The 6886-nt window shown below is 45.9% G+C and overlaps 1 non-coding gene across 1 annotated transcript; it reads left to right on the top strand.

Annotated features, from left to right (window-relative positions):
• The first annotated feature begins 102 nt into the window (after window positions 1-102).
• LOC141581340 (U4 spliceosomal RNA) lies at window positions 103-243 on the top strand. Its single transcript, XR_012513934.1, has one exon. It is a non-coding gene; the product is annotated as a U4 spliceosomal RNA (small nuclear RNA).
• The last annotated feature ends 6643 nt before the right edge of the window (window positions 244-6886 follow it).

Here is a 6886-nt window from a genome sequence, read left to right as displayed (position 1 = left end):
CTGTGATCCCAGCACTGTGGGAGGCCGATGGCTGCTTAAGTCCAGGGCCGGCCCGGGCTGATCTTTTACAGAGACCACATCGCTATTAAAAAAATAATTCATAGCTTTGCGCAGTGGCAGTACCGTAGCCAATGAGGTTTATCCGAGGCGCGATTATTGCTCATTGAAAACTTTTCCCAATACCCCACCATGACGACTTGAAATATAGTAGGCATTGGCAATTTTTGACGGTCTCTACGGAGACTGAATTTAAAAAAATAGCCGGGCGCGGTGGCTCAAGCCTGTAATCCCAGCACTTTGGGAGGCCAAGGCGGGTGGATCACGAGGTCAAAAGATCGAGACCATCCTGGTCAATATGGTGAAACCCCATCTCTACTAAAAATACAAAAAATTAGCCGGGCGTGGTGGCGCGTGCCTGTAATCCCAGCTACTCAGGAGGCTGAGGCAGGAGAATTGCCTGAACCCAGGAGGCGGAGGTTGCGGTGAGCCGAGATCGCGCCATTGCACTCCAGCCTGGGTAACAAGAGCGAAACTCCGTCTCAAAAAAAAATAATAATAATTCATGAATTAATTTTAAAAAAGGAAATTCAAGAACAGGCAAAACTAACCTGGGGATTAGAACTCGTATTTAGTAGATTTTTTTCTCTTCTTGGGAAAAGATACAGATATAACCCAGGGTTAGACTGTAAACCTATAGACAGTTTGGAGAGAAATGACATCTTCATAACAGTAAGTTTACTCATCTATGAACGTGGTATATCTCCACATTGCTTTAAGTCTTTTAATGATCTCATCAATATTTTGTAGTTTTCAGTGTAAAGGTCGTATTTGTTGTTGTTAAATTAATCCCTAAGTAACTTGGGGTTTTTTTCTGCTATAGCAAATGAAAATGCTTTTTAACTTCATATTTCAAGTTTTTGCTTCCATTATATAAAATAGGATTATTCTGATATTAACTTAATATGCTGTGGACTTGTCAAATGTACTTACTAGTTCTGGAATTTCCATGTTTTTCTTATTTATTTTTATTTATTTATTTATTTTGAGACGAAGTCTCACTCTGTCACCCAGGCTGGAGTGCAGTGGCACAATCTTGGCTCACTGCAACCTCCACCTCCCAGGTTCAGGCAATTCTCCTGCCTCAGCCTCCTGAGTAGCTGGGACTACAGGCGTGCGCCACCACACCCAGCTAATTTTTGTATTTTTAGTAGAGACGAGGTTTCACCATGTTGATAAAGCTGGTCTCGAACTCCTGACGTCATGATCCACCCGCCTTGGCCTCCCAAAGTGCTGGGATTACCGGCGTGAGCCACCACGGCCAGCTTTATTCTTTTTATTATTGTATTTATTGACATTTCCTGTCTTTTATGTATTGTAAACATTTAGATTCTTTTTTTTTTTTTTTTTTTTTTTGAGACGGAGTTTTGCTCTTGTCACCCAGGCTGGAGTGCAATGGCGCGATCTCGGCTCACCGCAACCTCCGCCTCCTGGGTTCAGGCAATTCTCCTGCCTCAGCCTCCTGAGTAGCTGGGATTACAGGCACGCGCCACCATGCCCAGCTAATTTTTATATTTTTAGTAGAGACGGGGTTTCGGGGTTTCACCATGTTGACCAGGTTGGTCTCGATCTCTCGACCTTGTGATCCACCCGCCTCGGCCTCCCAAAGTGCTGGGATTACAGGCTTGAGCCACCGCGCCCGGCCAACATTTAGATTCTTGAGTATAGTTATAGTAGCTATTATAATTTATGTGTGTGTGTGTGGTCTCATGCAGTAGTGAGATCACAGCTCATTGTAGCCTTGATCTCCCTGGCTCTAGGGATCCTCCCACCTCAGCCTCCCAAGTAGCTGGGACTATAGCTGCATACCACCAAGCTGGGCTAAATGTTTTCTGAAACAGAGTCTTGCTCTGTCATCTAGGCTGGAGTACAGTGGGATAATCTTGGATCACTGCAAATTCTACCTTCTGGGTTAAGGTAATTTTTATGCCTCGGCCTCCCAAGTAGCTGGGACTGCAGGAGCCCACCACCACACCCAGCTAATTTTTTGTATTTTTTGGTAGAGACAGGGTTTTGCCATGTTGGCAAGCTATCTTGAACTCCTGGCCTCAAGTGATCGGCCTGCCTCAGCCTCCCAAAGTGCTGAGATTACAGGTGTGAGCCACTGTGTCCAGCCATGCTGGGCTACTTTTTTTTTTTTTTTTTTTTTAAATAGAGACCTTCAAAGCTACTGCAAATTAACATGCTAGGCTAATTTTAAATTTTTTTGTGGGATGACGTTTCACTATGTTGCCCAGGATGGTTTTGGAATTCCTGGACTCAAGCAATCTTCCAGCCTTAGCCTCCGCAAGTACTGGAATTACAGGTGTGAGCCTCTGTACTCAGATGATGAATGGCTATTTAAAAAAAAGTCTTGGCCGGGCGCGGTGGCTCAAGCTTGTAATCCCAGCACTTTGGGAGGCCGAGGCGGGTGGATCACAAGGTCGAGAGATCGAGACCATCCTGGTCAACTTGGTGAAACCCCGTCTCTACTAAAAATACAAAAAATTAGCTGGGCATGGTGGCGTGTGCCTGTAATCCCAGCTACTCAGGAGGCTGAGGCAGGAGAATTGCCTGAACCCAGGAGGCGGAGGTTGCGGTGAGCCAAGATCGCGCCATTGCACTCCAGCCTGGGTAACAAGAGCGAAACTCCGTCTCAAAAAAAAAAAAAAAAAAAAAAAAAAGTCTTGCTCTGTCACCAGTGTGGAGTCCATTTTTTTTTCTTATTTATTTATTTTAAAGATGGGGTTTCACCATGATGGCCAGGCTGGTCTTGAACTCCTGACCTCAGGTGATCCACCCACAGCCTCCCAAAGTGCTAGGATTACAGGCGTGAGCCACTGCACCTGGCTATTTATTTTTTTAAGACAGGGTTTCACCATGTTGGTCAGGCTGGTCTTGAACTCCCTACCTCAGGTGATCCACCTGCGTTGGCCTCCAAAGTGTTTGGATTACAGGTGTGAGCCACCACGCCCGGCCTCTTTTCTTTTTTTTTGAGACAGAGTCTCGCTCTTTCACCCAGGCTGGAGTGCAGTGGCGCAATCTCAGCTCACTGCAACCTCTACCTCCCGGGTTCAAATGATTCTCCTGCCTCAGCCTCCCAAGTAGCTGGGACTACAGGCGCATGCCACCACGTCCAGTTAGTTTTGGTATTTTTAGTAGAGATGGAGTTTCACCATGTTGGCCAGGATGGTCTCAATCTCTTGACCTCATGATCCATCTGCCTCAGCCTCCCAAAGTGCTGGGATTACAGGCATGAGCCACTGTGGCCTACCTTGCTATTTTTATTTATTTATTTATTTTAGAGACAAGGTTTCGTCATGTTGGTCAGGCTGGTCTTGAACTCCTGACCTCAGGTGATCTGACCTCTGCCTCCCAAAGTACTAGGATTACAGGCATGAGCCACTACACCTGGCCTATTTTTATTCTTAAATTTAAATTAAAAAAAATTTTTTTGAGACAGGGTTTCACGCTGTTACCCAGGCTGGAGTGCAGTGGAAAAATCATGGCTCACTGCAGCCTTGACCTCCTGGGCTCAGGTGATCCTCTCACCTCAGCCTCCTGAGTAGCTGTGACTACAGGCATGGGCCATTAGACACAGCTAATTTTTTTTTTTTTTTTTTTTTTTTCCCAGAGCCCAGGTTTTGCCATGTTGCCAAGCTAATCTTGAACTCCTGGGCTCAAATGTCTCAGCCTCCCAAAGTGCTGGGATTACAGGCTTGAGCCATTGTGCCTGACCAATAGGTATTTTTAAAACCTTCTGATTCTAACATGGGTCATATCAGGTCTCTGTTGATTATATTTTCACTTGAGAATGGGTCATATTTTCTGTTTTTTTGTTCCCCCCCCCCCATATTAATTTAGGTTGTACGTTAGATACAATGTAGGAACTCTGGAATCTGTTATGTTCCTCTGGAGAATATTGACTTTTATTCTCCCTAAGCAGTCCTTTAACTTGGCCCTACTCTAACTGAACTGTCTCTCCTGAGACTTTCCAGTTCACTTCTCTTTTTTTTTTTTTTTGTCGGGTTGGGGGTTCAGCTGAGCTTTTTGGCATGTACCCATGCAGTCAGATGTGGTTCAGAGTCAGCTAGATAGTTGAGTAGAGCTTATATAAATTATTTGGGGTACCCCCTCTCCATCTTCTCTTTTCCAGGATTTATCACCTTCCTTTTGCTGTAATTCCTTAAGCTAGGAACACTGGATTTTCCTCTGCTGTGTTTTTTGTTTGTTTTTTTTATAGAGACAGGGTTTCTCCATGGTGGTCAGGCTGCTCTTGAACTCTTGACCACAGGTGATCCGCCCGCCTCGGCCTCCCAAAGTGCTGGGATTGCAGGCATGAGCCACTGTGCCCAGCTGTTTTCTGTTTTGTTTTTCCAGAATTTATAACTGTTATCTGTGTGAAAGGGCTGGAATTGGAATCCCAGTGCGTCTGTCTCCAAGCTTTTTAGTATGATAACATTCTGCCCCCTAGTGGCGGGACGTGGAAGACTGGTTTGTGTGGGAGGAAGGGCATACTGGTAAGTCTCTGAAGACTGCACGTTTGAAAACAATGTTTATCGAAAACAATACCCACACATAGCAACAAACAATACCCACACATAGCCACAAATTACTTGCACAGAACAGCTTTATGGGGAAAAACTGCCCAGAACCTTGTCACACTTAGTGCCTATCTCCAGAATTTTTTTGCTTTTAAAATACTCTTGTACATTTTATTTAAAAATATTGGCCACACACTCACTGGATAGAAAACCCTAAATATACAGTATGCTATAAGCTAAAAATGCCTTCCACCAAGTTTGCCTCTTTGCAGACAGCCAGTGTTTCCTGCCAGGGAGAATCTACACAGATTTAAGCAAATATGTACAAATTATTTTTCTTTCTTTTTTTTTTTTTTGAGACGGAGTTTTGCTCTTGTTAACCAGGCTGGAGTGCAATGGCGCGATCTCGGCTCACCGCAACCTCCGCCTCCTGGGTTCAGGCAATTCTCCTGCCTCAGCCTCCTGGGTAGCTGGGATTACAGGCACGCGCCACCATGCCCAGCTAATTTTTTGTATTTTTAGTAGAGACGGGGTTTCACCATGTTGACCAGGATGGTCTCGATCTCTTGACCTTGTGATCCACCCGCCTCAGACTCCCAAAGTGCTGGGATTACAGGCTTGAGCCACCGCACCCGGCCTTTCTTTTTTTTTAGACAGAGTCTCACTTTGTTGCCCAGGCTGGAGTGCAGTGGTGCAATCTCGGCTCACTGCAACTTCTGCTTCCTGAGTTCAAGTAATTCTCCCGTCTCCGCCTCCTGAGTAGCTGGGATTACAGGCATATGCCACCATGCCCAGCTAACTTTTGTATTTGTACTAGAGATGGGGTTTCACCATGTTGGCCAGGCTGGTCTCGAACTCCTGATCTCAGGTGATCCGCCCACCTTGGCCTCCCAGATTGCTGGGATTATAGGCGTGAGCCACTGTGCCCAGCTGTTTTTCTTCTTTTTAATGGGAAGAAGAGCAGGTGACAATGTTTTTATCTTTCTTGTTTCTCTTAACAGTACTCTTTTTAAAGTCAGACGCCTCAGACTTTTACATTTTAAACGTATTTATTTATTTATTTATTTATTTAGACAGGGTCTCGCTCTCACCTAGGCTGGAGTGCAGTGGCACAGTCTTGGCTCACTGTAGGTGCTGCCTCCTGGATTCAAGCAGTTTTCCCACTTTGGCTTCCTGAGAAGCTGCGATTACAGGCCTATGCCACCATGCCTGACTTTAGTAGTTTTTTCATTCAGGTGATTAAGAATACATTTTGAGGACTGAGGGCGGTGGTTCATGCCTGTAATTCTAGCACTTGGGGAGGCCGAAGCAGGAGGATTGCTTGAGGCCAGGAGTTCAAGACCAACCTGGCCAACATAGACTCCCCCCATCTCTTAAAAAAAAAAAAAAAAAGTTGGTTGAGGGAGCAGGGTGCAGTGGCTCATGCCTGTAATCCCAGCACTTTGGGAAGCCAAGGCGGGTCAATCACTGAGGGCAGGAGTTGGAGACCAGCCTGGCCAAATGGTGACGCTCCCATCTCTACTAAAAATACAAAAATTAACCAGGCATGATGGTACATGCCTGTAGTTCCAGATGCTTGGGAGGCTGAGGCATGAGAATCACTTGAACCTGGGAGGTGTATGCTGCAAGGAGCCGAGATCTTGCCATTGCATTCCCATTGCAGCCTGGGCAATAGATCCAGACTCTGTCTCAAAAAAAAAAAAAAAAAGAGAGAAAGAAATGAGCCTATCGGCCTCTAGGAGGACCCAGATACTACCCCGACCCAAAGATAACCAGTATCCTGATTGCTAACAGCCTAGTTTTACCTGGTAATTCACAGAAACAGATTTATGCTGTGGCACTCAGATGCATTTGGGAGGCCATTCCTTCTTCTCCCCTGCTGGATGGTGCGCCACAGTCAACCACACACTGTTCACCCTGATCAACTTTGGGGCCTTTTCCAGCTTGGCGCCGTTACATATGAAGCTTCTGTGAACATCCTGGCTCATGGCTGGTTGGTTGGTTTTTTTGAGGAGGAGTCTTGCTCTGTCACCCAGGCTGGAGGGCAGTGGCACAATCTCGGCTCACTGCAACCTCTGCCTCCAAAGTTCAAGCGATTCTCCTGTCTCAGGCTCCCATGTAGCTGTGATTGCAGGCGCCCACCACCACGCTCAGCGAATTTTTGGTATTTTTAGTAGAGATGCGGTTTCACCATGTTGGCCAGGCTGATCTCAAACTGCTGGGATCAAGTGATCCTCCTACCCTTTTATGAAAATTTGGGCATGAGCCACTGCACCCGGCCATCCTAGCTGTTGTTTTGCTGAGCA

This window comes from Saimiri boliviensis, chromosome 14, assembly GCF_048565385.1.
Source record: "Saimiri boliviensis isolate mSaiBol1 chromosome 14, mSaiBol1.pri, whole genome shotgun sequence".
Taxonomy (NCBI): domain Eukaryota; kingdom Metazoa; phylum Chordata; class Mammalia; order Primates; family Cebidae; genus Saimiri; species Saimiri boliviensis.
The sequence above is the reverse complement of the archived record's forward strand: the minus strand, read 5'-3'. Positions and strand labels throughout refer to the sequence as shown.